At 42.7% G+C, this 19,665-nt stretch overlaps 1 long non-coding RNA gene across 3 annotated transcripts in view; it reads left to right on the top strand.

The window, feature by feature from the left end:
* The first annotated feature begins 13 nt into the window (after window positions 1–13).
* LOC119151050 overlaps window positions 14–19,665 on the top strand; it is a 54,771-nt gene continuing 35,119 nt past the window's right edge. For all 3 annotated transcript variants that reach the window (XR_005105284.1, XR_005105282.1, XR_005105283.1), the window contains exons 1-3: window positions 14–296; window positions 10,568–10,692; window positions 11,222–11,362. This is a non-coding gene — a long non-coding RNA (uncharacterized LOC119151050). The remainder of the gene's footprint in view (window positions 297–10,567; window positions 10,693–11,221; window positions 11,363–19,665) is intronic.

Below are 19,665 nucleotides of genomic sequence, written 5' to 3'. Positions count from 1 at the left end.
CCATCGCCGAGCAAGGCCCGGCAGGTGCTGCCCTCCCTCCCCCGCCGCGTCCCCCGCCTGCGCCTTCCACCGGGGCGCGGCCCGGGCCCTGCGGTAGCGGCGCCCCGGAGCTTCCTTAGGCGGTCCGGGTCGAGCAGCCCCGCTCCGGACAGGCAGCGGTGGCACAAGGACCTTCCCGTGCCCGGCCAGGACGGCCTTTGCCGTTTGCCTTCCCAGATCTGCCCGCACGCTCCTCTATTTTCCTTCCACCTACAGCTTCTGGATACCTCACTTCAGATACCTTTATTCCAGATACTGTAAGCAATGCGAGCGCGCTGTCAGTCACTTCGCCGCAAGGTCCGGCCCTTGCTCGGAAGCGAACGCAGGGGCAAAGCTGCCCCGAGCCCAGCCCGGCCCCCGCCGGCTCGGCACCCCGGGGCGCGCTGCCCGGGGCTGGGGCCGTGCGGCGGCGGCTGCGCGTCCCGCTGGGCTGCAGGGCGAACCCGGGGAACTGAAACCTAATTTAACCTTTCAAAGAGACCAAAGCACCCTAACCAGCATTATTGTGACGTTTCTGTTTGGGCTAAAATGTTAGCGTAAATACTGCAGGTACTTGCTATTGGTTTAAGCCAAACTTTGCTTAAATTAAATGAAAACGCCACCACCACCCCCCAAAAAAATCCCAACAAAAGCAAACCAAACCAACGAAACAAACCCCTCCACTTTAGAGCTTGCTTCGTTTTCGTAGTTCAATGCATACCAGCATATGTGGCGTAAAGTATCAGCTGCCACGGGTGTGTAATGACCAGGTTACTTGTGGAGGGGTGGGAAGCGAGGCCCGAGTGCGCTGATTTCAACGAAAGCCTTAAAATTGTGGTCTTTGGTGGCAGCCGGCATCCGCTGTTTAACTTCTGCTGGTATGGTTGTTCCCAGAAATAAACTTTCAAATATAAATAAGCTTTCAGAAATCACGGGAATCAGCACTTTAACGGGTTTGCCGGGGCAGAAAATGAAGCGCCGGTATTGCAGTCAGCGCCGGCGGCGGGCGCGCACGGCAGCAGCCGTCTGTGGGAGGCAGCTGAGCAATGCGACTTGCTTTCGGGCTTTTTATTTTATTTTATTTTACCTAATAGCTGGTCGCATAAAAATGCGCATTGTGAAATATCTCCTCGTGTAATTGAAAATAAATATATTTGAGAACTCTGCTATCCGTTCAGAGACGTGCCGCACGCCCATAGAGCAAAATAGGAAACCTGACCGGGTAAGTTATTCGTAAATTTTTGGGTGGTTTGTTTAGGGTGGTTTTTGGTTTGGTTTTTTTGGTGTCGGGTTTTTTTTGTGGTTTTGTTTTGTTTTGTTTTGTTTTAGTTTTAAGCGCAAAAGCGGTGAGAACACGACATCCCCAACCCCCGAACTCCCGGCTTTAATCGTCCCAGAAACACATTTTGATGCGTCCCACACAGGACGAAGGTGGCGGTGCTTCCCTCATGACATGCTCTTCTCCTACGGGAGCATCTCAAATGCAAAATTATTCAAGGCAGTTGGTGCAGATGTCAGGAACTTCTGCCGGCGTTTCTCTCGGCTTCTCCGGATCCCGAGAGCTTGTCCAGGCTCCCTCCTCAACGAGGGCTCCCCCGAGTGGGTCGGTCACCTGCCGCTTCGGTGACCGATTACCGAGTTGGCAGGGGCCGCCGAAACCTGTGTCCCGGAGCCCGCCTCGCCCCGCGTGTCCCGCAGGTGCTGAGGCTGCTCGGCACTTCCCAGAAACGGTTCACAGCCCTCCGTTCACCGTTTTCTTAGAGCTGCGGCAGTTAAGAGAGAAGAGAGCTTGGTTCAGTTTTATTTTTTAAAGAAAAAATTCTGGGAAGCCAAACGGCGTCTTAGGGAGGGTGCCTGCCTTGCGGCTGGCAGCGCCGGCGGCGTGTCTGCCCCGTTACCTCCGGGCCGGCGGTGTAAACCCACGGCCGCCCCGCTCCCTCCCCGGGGCCCTCGCCCTCCCCGCGGCTCGGGAGGGGAAGGGGCCGGGGGCTGCCCCTGGCCGGCTCCCTGCCGCTGCCCCTGCCATAGCCGGGCTTCGGGAGGCCGGCAGCACCGCGGAGCCGAAGCCCTGCCCGGGGAGGGGGGGAGCGGCTGTTGGCGTGTCCTGGGCTTGTGTCGCAGATAACTGGTGTGGCGAGAGCAAAGCGACGCGCCTGAGAAACTGCTTTCACACGTGTTAATGTATTTCGCCGCAGTGAAATGTCCCGGAATGTTTTCCTCCGGAGACTGAGGGAAAGGCAGGAGGAACAGGGGGAGGCATTCCGTTTATCACAGGAAACACGGGAAATGCCTGAACGAAGGGACACTGGCTGCCATACCCTACAACCCCACAGAAACCTCTCTGTCCTTTGTGTGAAGAAAGCCTTTGTGCAAGGACCAAAAAGGGCAGAAGAAAGTTAGTAATTAAACTTTCAACTCCACAAACCCTTAGTGAGAGCCCCGCGCCTTGCAGATCACTCACTGGGAAAATGCGCACACCCATCCTCATTGCAGTCCTCTTTTCCCTCCCCTTGACATTTTTCTTTTCTCTGATCCCTTTCATCTTCTGGGATTTTGTGTTTCTGGCTTGTGCCTGCATTCCTTTCAGACCTACAATGCTTTTCTATACACTTTCTTTCCAAAGGCTACTTACTTAGTCTTCCAAAACTGTTTTGCATTGACTTGTGTGCGTCGCCTTCAATTTTATGTTTAAGAGGTAATGAGCTCTGCTGGGATTTTTCCATTTGAAACTGTGCTGTCTTGGGAAGGGCATTAAGATACTGCCAGGAAGGCCACTATAAGGCAGGCAAACTGGTGCTGGGATGGTGGAGCAAACGTGCGTGCCTGGCTCTGGGCAGCCACCTGTAGCAAGGCTGGTTGGTGCCTTAGTAGAGACAGGCAATTTGAAGGCACCTTAGAGGGGACATGGCAAACCTTGCAGTGCCTGTGGGCACAGCCCGTTTTCTGACACCCTTGGGCTTGGTTTGTTATTTACCGCTATCACCTTAGTTAGGCTCCTCTATGAACAGTGGTTTTTGTTTTGTTGCCAAATTACTGGCTCGTTAGTAAATCATACTGAAACGTACCCACTTAGGAAGAACACACAGAATAAATAAAAACACTTGAGCCAGAAGGAAGCAAATGAATGGTGAAAGCAGTGCCTAAACAAAGAAAGCGTAACCCCATACTTCTTGATACTCCTTGAGCTGAGTGGCTACAGCCTTGCCACAGTGTCTGGCAGGGGAAATGCTTGTTTAGGTGTATGTACGTGCATGTATACATACACACAGTATTAAGCAGCACCAGAGTGCAGGCTGGAGTACGGGAGCTCTGCCACCGTTCCTGTCGCACTATTGAAATGCTCTTTGGCAGCCCTTTGGCCCCTGTCACCTGGCAGGCTCCCAGCCAGAGCTTGGTGCGGCGGTTGCTCCAGCCTGGGAACTACTTTGCCTCCTTCTTTTGGAGGCAGAGTGCTCACAGGTAGGGACGTGCAGCAGACCACGGCAGCTGGCCAAGGCCCACTGGGGCACCTCAGCAGGGGCTGCAGAGGCAGCAGGCACCTTGCCTGGCTGCCTCGAGCACTGAGGAAGACGAGGAGCTGCATACAGGTCTCTCCTTTTAAGAGTTCAAGCATGAGTGCTAGAATACAGTTCCTGGTGAGCAGCAGAACCTCACCTGCCTGCAGTTTATATGTTTTAGATTAGCAATTTATTTTATATGGTGAGTGCAGAGTTCTGTGAGCAGGGACCAGATGTGAGTCTGTCTCCGCTCCTCCTCTCAGGGCTTTCCCCACAAACGGGCAAAGCACCAGCCACCTCTCACACATGACCAGTACTAAGTTTGCCTCTGCCCTGTCCTGTTGTGTGCTCTCCACAGTAACCTGAAGGCTGGTTCTTACAATGATCTCTGAAGAGACTTACCTTTTTTAAGAGAAAATTTAAAGCATGTTTGATACTGTGGATTCTATTACTGTATAAACTCAGATAATTATCTTTACATATGTCACTGACATGAGGATAAAAATGAAGTCTGGGGACAAAATAATAAAGATAATAGCAAATAGATTAAAATTACTTCACATATGAATTGAAAAACACATGTAGTGATTATTTCAGAAGTGATTAATGACTCAGGATTCATTCTTGGATGCTTAGCTTGGGATATCATGAAGACCTTGGTTAGCCCAGAGGTGTATTTTTATTAGCATTTTAAAAACGTTTTTCTGTGTGCAAATGTTATAAATAATAATAAACACCTGTAAATGATTAATAGTGACAAGGATGGGGCCCCACTTCCATCTGCTGCCCATTCGGTCTTCTGTTCCACTTTGGGGAGCAATGAGGTTGTGCGCAGCAGCAAACTGCCAGTCAGAACATCTTTTTTTTTTTTTACACTGAGAACTAGGGATGCTGATCTCTGGGATGAAACCCAAGGTGTGCTGACTTCTGACCATTTCAAATCCTGCTTCTGTAGCTAGCACTTGTAGTCTGGGGGCTCACGCATCTGTTTGGTCAAGAGGCTAGAGGTGCTGCTTCCTATTTCAGGTGCATGCATTTCTTAGAGAAATATGTAGCTTTGGGTAAGCAAGGTGCATTTTTCTGCTTCATAGAAATATTAGTTCATTCTAAATGGGAAGTGCCCGCTCAGAGCCTGCCTGTAGTCATATGGCTGTTGTTGAATGTGTGGCTTCTGTTATTCCTGGCTCTGCAGTTGGTGAACATGCTGTTCCTTCCACTTCCTTCGGTAATGGTCATCTGCACATTTCAAGGGTAATCCAGGGCACCACACACACACACTGTAGCCGTTCTTAAAAACATGAATTCTTTGTCTTTCCTTCATGTGCATTTACACTTGTCCACAATATTTGCAAGGCTTCCTAAATGGAAAAAAAAATTCTGATTAAATTTATAAAGTGAACGTACAGTGAATTCAGTTTATCCACTTTAACTCCTTATATATGGAGCAGAATTGGACAAACAATATCCCTGGGTTAGAATTTGAATTGGTACCTTTTCCCTTGATTGCTGTGATACATGAAGAAAAAAGAAATGAGTGAGAAATAATTTCTAAACATGCATGACCTGCCAAGACCCTCTGTAACACACACTTATTGCTAGCCCAGAAAAGTTCATGTTGCCAAAACTAGCCAGTGCCTGGCCATTTTGACAAGCAGAAATGTGTCACTGATGGGTCGCCCAAAATCATAATAATGCAAACCCATTGTAACTCTTTTATATTTCACTGGGATTTTGGATATCATAAACTAATGAAAGCCTAACCTAGTTGTAGTTTATTAATTGAAAGAAAAACCCCATGCTTTTGCTATTATTTAAGCATCTGTACAGCTGGTTGAAGAGAACCACTTACCAATTTCTAGAAAGAACTGTTGTTAAAACACCTCTTAATAGAATCTGTTGTGTAGAATATTTGTAGCAGAATTTTAATAACAGATAACTAAGATTTATTACATCTATTTATGTACCATTTTATCTTTATTTAGTATTGAGATTCTGATAACACTCAGAGGTTTCAGAAGGTATTGGGTTCCTGTTATGTTCGGTGCAATAGGGACTTGCAGAAGAATAATAGTTGATCCAGGGAAGCTTGTAGCTTCTAGAGATTAAACCTCTCTTTTTAAATCAAGGCTACTATTGTCTATCACTTACAGTAATTAAATTTGAATTCAGATTTCACTTCAGCATTTATCTTAAGCATTTGTGTTTTTTTAAAAAATATATATATGTTTATATTTTTCTGATTTTAAAAAAATCTAACCATTTATATTGTTGAATCACTTGTTTTTTACACTTTAAATTTGATCCATACTTCAAAATTCATCTCCTTTGGCATCTCAACTAGAACTTGAAGCAGTTGATGCTAGACCTGGCCTCTGCCTTTTTTGTAGTTGGATTGCTACCCATGTCTTGCAAAAGATGGAGCTGTGAGCATTTTCCTCCCTGTTAGTCCTTCATTGTTCTTTTTTTCTCCCTTCAGCAGATATTTGAATACATTTTCTTGACACTGGAAGTACCTACCACAACAGCGATTTCCCATAACTCCAATCTATTCACTGCTAAAAACGTGACTGCTTCAGTAACTGCATCTAGGGTGTGGAAATGGTGGGCATGAAGTAAACTGCTTACATTTTTCCTTCCCTGAAGGCAATGGTGAGTGCCAGTCTCTATTCCTCCTGCAGAGGAAAGGAGCTGTGGACAGTTTGTGGCATCAAGAAATGATGCCTGAGGATGCCCGGGTTTGACTGGTATCTAGTTTTGTGTAGGTGTGCTTGGTAAGACTGCTTAACTTTTCTGGCATCAGCCAAAAGCAAGACTTTACCATGTGCACATCCTTTGTAACAAAAAGGATTGTTTAAAACTAGAAGTATTCAGAAACCCATCCTTAGCTGGCTTCATCACTCAGCTCTTCTGGGACAGGTGGCTTGAGGGCAGCCGTGGATAACAGGGCAAATGCAAAGATACCACCTACACAGGCATGTGTAAAGTGATAGTTTCCCTGAAGTAAGGGTGGATAGCTCTGTATAGCCACAGACTGATTCTGTTGGTGAAATACATGGTGGTGAAACGTTGCTTTTCAGAGGAATGTTTAATACGAAGGGTAGATGTTTTTAAGGTCCTCTAAGGACGTACTGCAGGCTCTTCAAGTTTCGTGCTCTGTGACCAGTCTTTCTTGCGGCACATTAACAGCACATCAGTTTTACCTTTTGTGAAGCTGCTCTTTGTCTGGGCTGTTTGAGCGTATGCGTTGGTAGAAGGAAAGCCAAGCCTGGTTTCTTCGCAAAGAACACAAGCTCAAGAGGAGAAAGCAAACAGTATATAGGCCTCTGGCTCTGCCAGTTCCAGTCAATTCAGAGAGATGATTTATTATAAGAAATGTATTCAGCACAGTGTTGGAGTGAATAATTAATTTCTTTAAAACTTGTGTGAGTTAATGGTATTTTTGAGCCACCAGAGATTTCTGGATTAGGTCCATCTGTTTTTATTGATTTTCTTTCCTTCTTTTAACAGTGTATTCTGTCTTGGTAAATGGGTCTTAAAAACTTACTCAGATCATGAAATCAAAAGAGAGGAAATATTTTCCCCCTCCAAAACAGCAGAGACTAAAAGATAGAAAAAAACAACGCTTCTTTTGTTTTAAAAAGTCATGCTGAATGATGAATACAGATTTTCACTTTGGTGCAAACTTTTTTTCCCCCTGTCGGCTAGCAATAGTCTGAAAGTGATACAAAATATTTTGAAATAATAAGCAGTGCAGAAATCAATAGCTGTGCATTTTTTTCCAAATTGAATTTTTTAAAACAGGTGTTGCTGTAATCCTTTGTGATAAAAATTTAAGATACTTTATTCACATATAGATGGCGCATTTTTGTAGGACTAGGATCTTTCTGAACTGCTAAGTTCAGGACTGCCTGAAAAATATGAAGAGTACCTCAGGTTATGATAGAATTGTTGGAACGGTTTAGGATGACAGTGTTTACCTTGATGTCTCCGAGACTCACACCCTGTAAAGGATTTAAAGGCCTTAAACTCGTACGCTTTGTTCTCAGATTTTTGTTTTAATTCCTTCTGGTTTTACTGATATTTATTTCCCTTCTTTTGACGCTGTTGTCTATGTTGGCTCTTAAAATCTTGCTCAGATCATGATATCAAAAGAGAGGAAGTATTCTCTTGTATCTTCCAGCTTGGCAGGGGGATCAGTTAATTCTTAAAATGTGAGTGTGGCATGGGATTTGAAGTTCTTATTTTGTTACCTCAAGTATTATTAGCATTAACTATCTCTGAGTTGCACATTTATTTGTATATATCATGACTTATGCTGCTAACTTCTTTTTGTAGTAACAGCTATGACACAAATTGATTATTGTTAGAAGAGTAAAGAATAGATTTTTGATTTATATCTGAACCAAATTTTAAAGCATTTTATTTCAATTTGATCCCAAATTAATTCTTTTACTTTATTATTTTTTCTCCACATCAAAGTTTTAACTAAAAAAAATATGGAATTTTGATTTGAAAATGTAGTCGGGTTTATTTTTAAAGCATCAGTAACCCCCCCTGCATTTCTGAAATGAAATGTTGACATATCCTAATATTACTATTAAAGACAGAAAATCATCTTTTCACCAGATTTAATTGTACTTTGTAGAACATCTCCTTGCAGTTCTGTTTTCTGAATAATTCATTATTCATAAAAAATAAAGTACCTCAGTGGTTTTTGCAGTTTTATGCATTTGCTTACATCTATGAAATAAGTTCAGTAAAAATTTTATATATATATATATATCTCACCTGATATGATAGATGATTCTAATATGCAAAGTAAAACAGGCACACTGTATTTTCAAACTTGGTGTGTGTGAAGCTGTCAGTATCTGTCAAGATGAAAAAAAAAAAACATTAAGGAACATTTTGTTTTTCCAAACTGTGGAGAAATAATTAATGGGAACATGAAAATTATCAAAAGCTTTATTTATATCTTAAAGGTCTTGTAGCCATGAAGGTAAAGGGAGAAAAAATATGTGATAGTCAAGAAAACATGGATGAAATATGAAAGACATAGAGATAAATCAATAAATGGAAAGGGCCATTCTCTGATGAAGACTTAAGGTTCTCTGGTGGGTGCCCCTTCACTTTTCCTTTCCAAGCAAGCTGAGGCCCCATGCAAGGGGGGGACACTTGCTGGGGTAGCTGTGCATCCCACAGAGGGTCCCAGGCACCTGACAGCCCTACCCCAACAGGCAGGTCAGGCTCCTGGGAGGGCTTGGACTTTCAGGAGTGTGCTTGATCTGTTAGGGAGGCTGTATCGTGACACCAATGTTGGAGAAACCACTTTGCTTCTCCACTGGAAAGTGGGCGTAGAAAGAAAAAGTTTTAGCTGCCCATGTTTGATGAGGTGAATAGAGAACAGCATCTTCTAGCCAGGTATTAGGATAACAGGTCCCTGATACCCTGGTTACTTAAAGAGGCCAGAGCTCAAGGCGAGGGGATCTTTGCGCAAGGTTGGATCCTTACTTAGCAGGCAAATCAACCAGCAGTACAAATAGGTTATTCTATAGTTAAAAGTTGTGGGACTCAAGTGTCCACAAAGCCAAGTACTTCTTGTTTTTCAGCTGCCAGTGGCGGGCGTGTCGGGCTCACATTTTTTTCTACGGATTTGGCTGTCCAAGTTATCTGCTTTTATTAGCAGCGGTTGATCTCTCTGTAATGAGGTGACCACATTACAGCTTTGTCAAATTTCTTCCCAAGAACGGTACTTCATGTTCAGATTTTCTGTTTATGTCACACAATATCACACAAAGAGCTGCTACAAGCCTCAGAAGTTGATTTATTGCAAGTGCGTCTTGCTGAGAAAGATTATTTTTATTTTTTGTGAATGTGCACATTTTTAACTTTTACAGGGGAAGATTATATTCCTCACATTTTTGTTGTCGTTGTTTGTACTGCAGCCATTTAATTAACATTAATTTGTTAAATTAAAATTAAGAATCTCTTCTAGGAAATGATGCTAAAGGAATTCTTAAATGTACTTTTTTAATGTTTCTGATCCAAACGCCGACAATTTCTTAAAAGAACATTAGTAGGAGGTCCATTCTTCAGTTTTATAAACATTTTTTCACCTCACTAAGGCCCACAAGACCTGGGATAAGGCCAATGTAGACCAAAACAAGTTGGCTGATACATGTGCGGAACTTAAGGCCAATATAAATGCATCTATGAAATGTATGTGTATGAAAAATCTAGGCAAAACAGTTTGAAGAAGACCACCAAGAAACAGATCACACATGAATATTTCTTTCATGTGCCTGAAAAAGAATCATTGCGGAGTTGTTTAGACAGTTTTATTTGTGGATTGTAATTTACTATATTGCAGGAGAGAAACTGGTATTTTACAGGCATGTCCAGACTGAGAGGTAAAAAATAACTTATTATGCCACATGGAGAAGAACATATTTTTTAAAGAAGACATTTTTGTAAGTGAAGCATTTGTTAGAACACAAGAAATATATATCTAAATTTATGATGTTACTTTGTAGTACATTTCTGAAGAAATATTTAATCATTTAGCAAATGCTATAAACATTTGCTAAGCTAAACTGATTAAGTAAGCTACCACTATGAATGCTTTACTTCATCAGAAGATTTTAATAATGCATTAGGTGCTTGAAATATAGCCCAAACATAAGAAACCCCCCACACTTCCACCTGGTAGGTAGAAAATGAAAGTGTTAGTAAAAGACCTGGGGGCTGTAACCCATAGTCATGTTCACGTGAGCTGTTCTGAAGTCCGTGACAGTAAGCACTGTTCTGCCTTAGCAAGGGCTGCAGATTTGCACTGTTCATTAGGGTTAATTCTGTACTCCAGCTTTCAAAGGGAAATGTCACGCTAATGCCAGCATTTATTGGTATCCAGCAAAATTTAGAGACAATGAGTTCTTGCTCTTTCAAAATCAAACACTCTGTGAAGCAATTCTTTCCCCAGAAAGGGATTTGATCTCATTGTCGCATCTGACATACGCAAAGCCACATCTAACCGTTTTTTTCCTTGCTTCCAGGATTAAAAAGCCCAAATGCAAAAAACCCAAACAACCTCCCTCACAACCATGGCTACAAAAAATATATTGTGCTGCTGCTGTCCCTCCCTTGCCGGGTTTCCTTGTTTTGTCCTTTGTTGTTGGAGGTAATGCTTTCTTTACATTTTGAATAATTATTAGATACATATTTTAAGTATTTTTTTTCATAATGCCCAACTACTAGGTTATTTGAAATTCTCTATTCAAGTTTAATGACAGTTAAGTTTTTCATTTGTAACTTCACAATTCAACTGTCAGTAAAAATTCAGAATCTAAACTGGACAATTTCATAGGACATATGTAATACTGAGTTAGCCGAGTTAATTTTCTCATTAGGAAACCAGTAATAATTTTGTACGGTTTTGAAGAAAATAGAATATATGTAGTGTATTTCATAGTATATATTTTGCCACGTACTTCAAAGATGGCCCCTTAATGAAAGCCAAGCCATGGTAGATGTGATGCACATGCATGCCATTGACAGGTAGAAATTCTAATGATTAAAATGGGAGTGCTGGCTATTATTCTCTGGGTAATGATTTAAAGAATCAGTCACCAATATCCATTTCCACCTGATTTTGGACTGCAAACTTATTTGATAATTCAGAAGTTAATCAGCTTTGTCTTTCTCTGCAGGTAATACAGAAGGCAAAGGAGTAATTTCACTCAGATGTGCTTCACTGAAAACAGAGGGAACCAAGGGAGCCTACCTTTCTCTTAACTTGGGAACCCCTCGCTAGTGTGGTTGGTAGGAGGTGGCAGTCCTTTCTTCCATAAGTAAGTGCCTTTAGTTGCCTTGTGCCTGTGACCCCATTTGCTGTTTTCTGCCATGCCAGGTGACCCAGGAATTCTGGCCGGTCATGAATATCCTGTCTCCACAACTGGTAGAAAGCAAAGCATGGATTTCCATTGCATGTAAAGCTGAATTCCACATACCGCTGTGGATGTGAGTTACGGAACAGGCAGTTGAATGTGTGAGATGATGTGAAAGCTGAAATCAGAGTGGTGGCGTAGCATCAGCCAGATGACAGTTTTCATATGCGAGCGGTAGGTTGGATGGTAGTGGGTAGAGGAACAGGAGGATTAGAGATGAATCTGCAGGTGTTATACATGTAATGGCAGATTGGAGGAAGTAGTCTGTAAGTGTGAGCCTCTATACATGCATTGGCTTTTTTGTAGGGGTGTTTAAAAAACTGATATATGTATTTATACAAATATATTTATCTACATATAATTTATAGACGTATTTATAAAGTCTGGAACCCACAACGGAAAATATGATGGGTTAGCAGAAAAGTTTCTGCATGTTAAGTATAACAGAGCAAATAGCATGCAGTGAAAATGTTAGAATTGACAATTTTAGGGGCAAATTCAAAAGTATTAGCATTGCAGATGAGGCCTATTGCTACAGGCTGGAACAGAAGTTGGCTGCAGATGTAAATTTTTATGTCTGATATTGCTGCGGCAACAAGATGTCACCTGGAGTTTGGAAAGAGCAGCAGTGAACTGTTGGCAATGATGGTGAGACCAAGTGAGGAGAGCACAGAAAAAGGAAGAGGCAGAGAATGAGGTGTTGAAAAAAGGTGACAAGTGGGATACAGGAGAGAAAAGGCAGGGAAAAGAGAACTGGCTGGATAGGCTGTATTTGTTGTTTATTTTGCCCATGTATCATTTGAAGCATTGATCTTATTCTACTCTTTTCAAATGGTTGAGGCTCTTGTCCAACCAGGAGCTACAAGAAGGAGTAGGCAGACATGGTGAATATTTATTTACTTAACTGGAGTATAATATTGTTAACAAGGCAAAAGCCTGTTAGCTACATGGCAAAGTATCAGTATGAAGTAAAACTCCAAAACCTCTCTGGCTGCAATATCAATCCCAGATGAGTCTCAGAGAGTAAGAGTTGTGAAAGCATTAAAAATAATCCCCCCAAAAAGATTAAAATAGCTAATATTCATGTCCTGTTTAAGTACAGAGCCACCAATTGAACAGCTTGTTTTTACAGTTTGTTTTTGCAGCCAGTCCTTCAAACAGGCAGCCAGGGACCAAGTGACTCTTGAAAAATACATGGAAAAGCTGCAAGAAAAGCCAGCCCAAGGATGTGGGCTTTTCCCTTGCTGCTGCTGCTCTGAGCTAGGAAACTTTTTTATTCAAAAACTTCCTCACAGCAGCTAGTTCCCAGAAGCCTGGAGAAGAGAGCAGCTTCTGAGAAAGAACTGCAGAATCACAGAAGAGTCAGGGTTGGAAGGCACCTCTGGAGATCATCTAGCCCAGCCCCTGCTAAAGCAGGTGCACCCAGAGCAGGCTGCACAGAGTCACGTCCCAGCAGGTTTTGAATCTCCCCAGAGAAGGAGACCCCACAGCCTCTCTGGAAAGCCTGTCCCAGGGCTCGGTCACCCTCAAAGTAAAGCAGTTCTTCCTCAGTATTCAGATGGAATATTCCATATGGCAGTTTGTGCCCGTTGCCCCTTGTCCTGTCACTGGGGCACCACTGATAAGAGCCTGGCCCCGTCCTCTTGGCACTTGCCCTTAAGATATTTGTGGACATTGACAAGATCCCCTCTTGGTCTTCTCTTCTGCAGGCTGTACAGGCCCAGCTCTCTCAGTTTCCCTCATCAGGGAGATGCTCCAGTCCCCTCAGCATCTTCATAGCCCTCTGCTGGACCCACCCCAACAGCTCCCTGTCTCTCTTGAACTGGGAACCCAGCACTGGGCCCAGCACTCCAGATGCACCTCCCCAGGGCAGAGCAGAGGGGCAGGATCACCTCCCTCGACCTGCTGGCCACGGTCCTCCTAATGCCCCCCAGGGACCCATTGGCCTTCTTGGCCACCAGGCCACACTGCTGGGTCGTGGGCAACTTGCTGCCCACCAGAGCTCCCAGGTGCTTCCCCGCAGAGCTGCCCCCCAGCAGGTCCCCCCCAGCCCGTACTGGTGCACGGGGCTGTCCCTCCCCAGGGGCAGGACCCTGCACTGGCCTCTGCTGAACTCCATCAGGTCCCTCTCCGCCCAGCTCTCCAGCCTGCCCAGGTCTCGCTGAATGGCAGCGCAGCCTCTGGGGTACCAGCCGCTCCTCCCAGTTCTGTATCATCAGCAAACTGGCTGAGGGCACCCTCTGCCCCTTCCTCCAGGCCCCTGGTGAGTGAGTTGGGCAAGACTGGACCCAGCACTGACCCCTGGGGAAGCCACTAGCTACAGGCCTCCAGCCGGACTCTGCCCCATTGACTGCAGCCCTCTGAGCTCTGCCATTCAGCCAGTTCTCAATCCACCTCACTGTCCACCCATCTCACCCACAGTTTCTGAGCTTACCTATGAGGATATGGGAAAGATTGGACTCATCTGTCAACAGATAAAGGAGAGAGCTGCTTAGGAAAGAGTTTTATCTTCCTCTCTCCAGTGTTTATTCAGTGTTTATTGCGCAAGTGCATAGACACTTTTTCAGTCTCTGTGGGTGATGCACTGACAAGGCACAAGTACAGCTCCAATCTCCCATTTTTCAGAGCAGTGCCAGTCTTCATTCCTGATGGAAAGTGGCTTCTTTTTCTGGTGTGCACATATTTTCTTCACTTTTATCTGAGAGGTACTGCTATTTCCCCTCTGTGAGGTCATTGTCATTAAAAAAATGGTCTGGAAGGTACTGTGTTACTAGCACTGGAAGTAACTGCTTCTGCTGTGGATAGTTGCCATGCAGTTTATTAGCTGCAGGTTTATGCATTTATATGCATAATAATAATTATTATTCCTCTTGTGAATGTCTCTGACACCCTGTGACTTAGCTTTGATGGCCTCCTTTAGAAGAGGCACTGAATTACACCGAGAGCATAAAGAAAGTGAGGAAAACATTTGTTTAATATTGCAAGAGATCTTCTCTGTGTGTATATTTAGCTATAGGGACACAAAAAGAAAGAAAAAGTATTTTAATGATTTTTAAGCATTTTGGAACCTCATTGTTCTCTCCTGGGTGTGACAGAAAGACTGTGTATATCGTACACGGAGTTGTTAAACACAGATGTAGTTTCACAATGCTCTGCCTCTAGGGGCAAAGCCAGATTAAAGGGTCCTCTGTATTCCCACTGTCCCCTGTGCCATCAGCAGCTCGCTTTCCTGCACTACTACGAACCCCAGGTGCACAATGGCTTGTGAGGCCGCCCTGACATGATCTGAAGGGATCCAGGTTAAAAATAACTCTGCAAAAGGGTTATTTTCAGTAATCCTGTTTACCCTGTGCTCCCACAAGCAGTTGTTGTGGTATAGCCGGAACAGGGAAGCTGCAGCAGAAGAGCAGGACCACGCAGCCGGAGGTGGGAAGGAGCAGCTGATGCCAATGTCTTATGGCCCAGCACCGGCAGTCTCAAATGTAGGATGAACTCTGCTGCCATTAACACCTTTACAGCCACGGGTTTGATCCTGTTCTTGCTGAAAACAACAGGCTTCTTTCTGCTGGTGTTAAGCAGGGCCATGAAGGAGGTGGTCTTCTCACCTCAACTCACTAAAACTGCGAAGGTAATTTCTTGTCGGATTTTTTCTTCTGAGAGTACTTTGCTTTATCTCTCCTAATTAATAGTTCTGGAACTATTTAACATAAACCTCTCTTTTCCATATTTGCATTTGGACTCTTTGTGTCAATTGCATATTTCCATGTAAAATTAGAAATCTGCAGTCAAAAATTAGCAACTGAGAATATTCTGCCATAAACCAACACAAAATTCACTTCTGATTTGAGTGCACTACTAAAGCAAATGTCTTTAAAGATTAATACAAGTTTTTGGATGTGTTTAAGATAGTTGAAATCTCAGCTGAGTGGATTTACTATGTCAACAATTTTTTTTCTGTTTCTGAATAACAAAATTGACTAGATAAAAATAATTTATGAAATTATTTTTAAAACAGCTTTTAATTTACAATTTTTAAAGTTTAAATTTTAATAGAGCTCTTGCACATATTCACTCAGTCACTTTTAAATTAACTGAATCTTTTTTTTGAAATGTTTATTCTCTTGAGCTGGGACTCATATCTAGCATGTCACTTAAGTGTCACATGACAGAATATTTTTATACTAGTAAAACTGGAAATGTTTATGTATAGGCCACTTGGCTGGAAATAGAAAGCTGGTGAAGGTGTGTGAGAACAGGAAACACTAATTCACCCTGTTTGAGTGGGCCCTTAGTAAGTAATACCCGCCCACCCACCAACCTGATCAGCCGGACAGATTTAGAAACCACTGTACAAATCAAAGGATTTGGGGCCAAAGAAAAAGAAGCAGAGGGAGATGTATCTAATTTAATTATGAATATTAAAAAATACGTAGTCTTTTAATTTTTACCTGCTCAGTTATTTAGTATGAAAACACTGCTTGTATTAATCTTATAAATTAAGAACTGCCATAACTTCCAGGTCTTCCTTGTCTCATAGTCTTGCAGTTACAATGTCTGGTTACACTCTCTTTTGGACTTCAACTGTGTTAATTTCTGAGCTTCAAATCATAAAATTCTCCTGAATCATTTTGATATCAACACCCTTCATCTACTCTTTGCCCTTTATGTGCTGTTGTGGAGGAGCATGGTTGTTCACAGACACATCCAGCACTTGGATCCAAAGAGATGAAATTTCCTCCTTGTGGTTGCATCAACTGCCTCCTCCGTGACCTGTTTCACATTTTTTGCACAGCAGCCCCTTCTCCATGGAGAGACAAATTCCCTTGTCTCCCCGTTTTGGCATTAGGTTGCTTGTGTTTGCTTTGTCGGATCTGCAACAGCTGTATCCTCCTGATGATGTGTATAGAGCTTTCAGAAACTGATCCTGGGGATTAAAAACCAGTAGCTCTTGTGTTTAATAGGTGCCGACCTACATGGGGATGAATTTCTAACCCTCTGACCACCTGTCACTCCATCAAGTGCTGTAGGAGTTTGCAGACTTTGCAGGATTTGGCTCAGGAATAACGGGAGCAAATTGTAAAATGGCTTGTCAGATGTCAAGTTCTCCATGCAAACTGTTACCAGTTTGCAAAGTTGTGCAGAGAAAAGTTGAGATGTTGATCGAAAACTTGATGCTTATGCTGCCAAACTGACTGGGTATCAGTGTGGGTATCAAAATAATTTCTACAGTGTTTCCATTGCATTTCAGCAATGTTTAATCAGAAAATTATTTTAAAGCTTTACTAAAAGTAAATTCAAACAAAAAACTGCTGGTAAAATTATTAAAGTTGCAGTTGATGTGTGTTATTATACTTGGAAAAATGTTAACTGACATTCCATTAAAAATGGAGCTCATTTTACTGTTTTGTCATTATTGGTACTAGGATACATACAGCTTCAGCAGTGGGAGAGCTTGCTACCTAGTGCAGATGCTGTTTCATGGAGGGAGCAGAGATACAGGAAGTTATATTTCCGTAGACTTTTAAGGATATATTAATAGAAGGATGGTGTTTGTTTTTTTTTTTTTAAAAAAGGAGGATAATAGGCCAAAAGTGGAAAGTTAAGCGCCTTACAAGTATTGTCAAAGAAAGAGGTCTACGATGTTGCCATTTTGATGAGGCTTTTACAGTGCCAGTCATCTCTGCAAAAATAATCTGTTCTCTGTTCAGAGGCACTCACAAAAATGAATAGAAAGAAGCCAACAAGCAGTTATAATGTACTGCTTCTAAAAACACATTTCTAACACTGATCTGTTCATTCAAAACAACAGCAGAGGCTAAGCTCATCTGAGATCAATTCTGATATTGAGAATCACTTAGAAGAAACTTTGAATTTGGCCTTTAACATTAAGAAAAGAAAACTTCACAAAAGGAGTGCTGGTGATCAGGAACGGCTTTGGAGTTCTGAGATTATTTACTGCAATGGTAGGAGATGATATGGAGTTTAAAATATTTGGCTTTTTTTCTAACAAATGACATTCCTGATTCCTGAGAACGTCTCAGAAGAAAGCTCTGCAGTGATGTAGGGGTGATTCAGCAGAGGTGTGGAGTTTCTGGTCACATAAGGCAAACTGACTGTAATGCAGCTCGGGTCTGGTCGTTGTCACGATGAATTATACTCTGAATTTCAACATCACACTTCACCATACTTTGCTGAAACCTGTGGCCTATCTTCCTTAGTTGCATGTGCCTCTCTTGCCCTAGTTTCCTTCCTGGAAAGAGGGGACTAAATGTAAAAATAGGTGACTATACATGCATCTAGATACTTGTAGTCAAATCCAAACTACCTGCTACATGCAAGCTGACTTGCAGCCTGAAGCAAGCCAGCTGGATCGGTAAGCAGTGAAATCCGTTGGGGGAAAAGGAAGAAGGGGAACAGAATGGGTCTAGTTCAAATGTAAACTTCACAGTGTATGCAGACATGGCTATGTTCCTGTCCACACAAACAATCTGAGCACCTATATGAATGAACATGGGTCATTAAAAATATGGCTTGTAGTCTCTATGTCTAGAAGCCTAACTCAAACCTAACAGAGACTTTTAACTTAAGAGAAAAAGGTTTAACTTTCTCAGCTTCTATGAAGATTTTCATACTTTGTTCTCATAAGTAAAACCCAATGACAGTTCTCTTCTTAGGCTTCATAAATAGAGACAGATTTATATGCAAATGTCCTCTTGTAACTAATCTTAGAGCCCAGTGTCTGCCAAACTGCCAGAACTTCACCCAACAGTTAGATGTCTTGGCAGAGCAAGACATACACACACACACGCGCGCGCGCGCACACACACATATATATAGGTTTACAGAACATTCTGCCATCATGTTATGCTGTGGTCTGGAAAAAAGCAGTACTTAGAAATTTATGAAATGTAGATATATTCTACCACAGAAATTAGAAATAATCCACAAATATTAGAGCATGATAGGTCAGTGGTTACATTTCTCATGTGTTGGTGAGAGGTACAGAGTAAGAACTGAAACAATTTATTTGCAAGAATACTGAAAATGACTAGTTTCTGTGGTTTTCTGATTATCAGGACAAACTATGATTTCTGACAGGACCAGATGGAGCTGTGGTCTGGACTGTGAGCGCAGATCCTCGTCAGCAGTATAGAGGCCTCTAGTCCTGTTGGCCTTGATCACTTGCAAAGCTTGCCATCAGTCCTCTGCTGAACCACACAGCGTGCTCCTGGGAGATCAGGGCTGTGCCACTAGCTTTGCTAGTTTTGGAAAAAAATCAGATGACCTCTCTATACCTCAGTGTCCTCATATCTAAATAAGGAATAATAATTTTCTGTACGGTAGAGTTGCTGTAAGGCACATGTTGCTGCTGTTATTATTTGTGAGTTTGGGACCAGCATGATGGGCGTACTCTGAGAGGCTTAGAGACCAGGCAAAACCTCAAAATTTCGGACATTTATTTATGCTGAGATAATAACTAATTTTTCTGTTAACTACTAAACCCCAGACATTAATCAATTTATTACTCAGTCCTTATGTATATGATGCTGTGAGTCTGATGCCACATCACTGGCTTTGACGGCTTTGGTGTTTCTTCCCTCTGAGACCAAGATGGCTAGGCTCAAGGGCTTTTCCCCCAAGGGAAGCTTGACTTTTTCCAAGCTCCACAGTGTATCACTGATGTTTATATACACTTTTCTGTGGGTCAAGATCTGTCTGGTCCAAAGGATTGTTTTCTCCTTTCACGGACCAGCCTCTGTTCTGGCTGGTGTAGGGAAGTGTTCCCACCTGGGTGCCACCACTTGGGTGCCAGCCTATTCCAGCTTGTTGAGAGCAGTGCTACCTGCTGGCAGATTGTGTGCCACTTCTCTTGATTCCTTCTGCAGTTCTGGACTGGGTACTATTAACTTGGTTTTGACAATTTTTATGCACCTATGTCAAATAAGTAGTTATCACAAGATATACTTTGCTTCCTACTCTAAATCAATCAGTCTTATAGTAAGTCTGGGAGTCTGGGTACAAGATAAGCAGAAATGAAGCGCAAATTGACCTTCATGCTACATTAAGATTATCTGATGAAAACACTATAGAAATCTAAAATGTTAGTGTGGTAGCATAAGAATATAATGTTATGAATAGGGGTGTGGAAAACTTGGTTTAAAAACACATTAGAAAATGAAAGGTCACTAGTGCTTGAAATGGTGTCG

This window comes from Falco rusticolus, chromosome 7 (assembly GCF_015220075.1).
Source record: "Falco rusticolus isolate bFalRus1 chromosome 7, bFalRus1.pri, whole genome shotgun sequence".
NCBI classification, from domain to species: Eukaryota; Metazoa; Chordata; class Aves; order Falconiformes; family Falconidae; genus Falco; species Falco rusticolus.
Note: the sequence above shows the minus strand (reverse complement) of the source record. Positions and strands in the feature narration are given on the sequence as shown.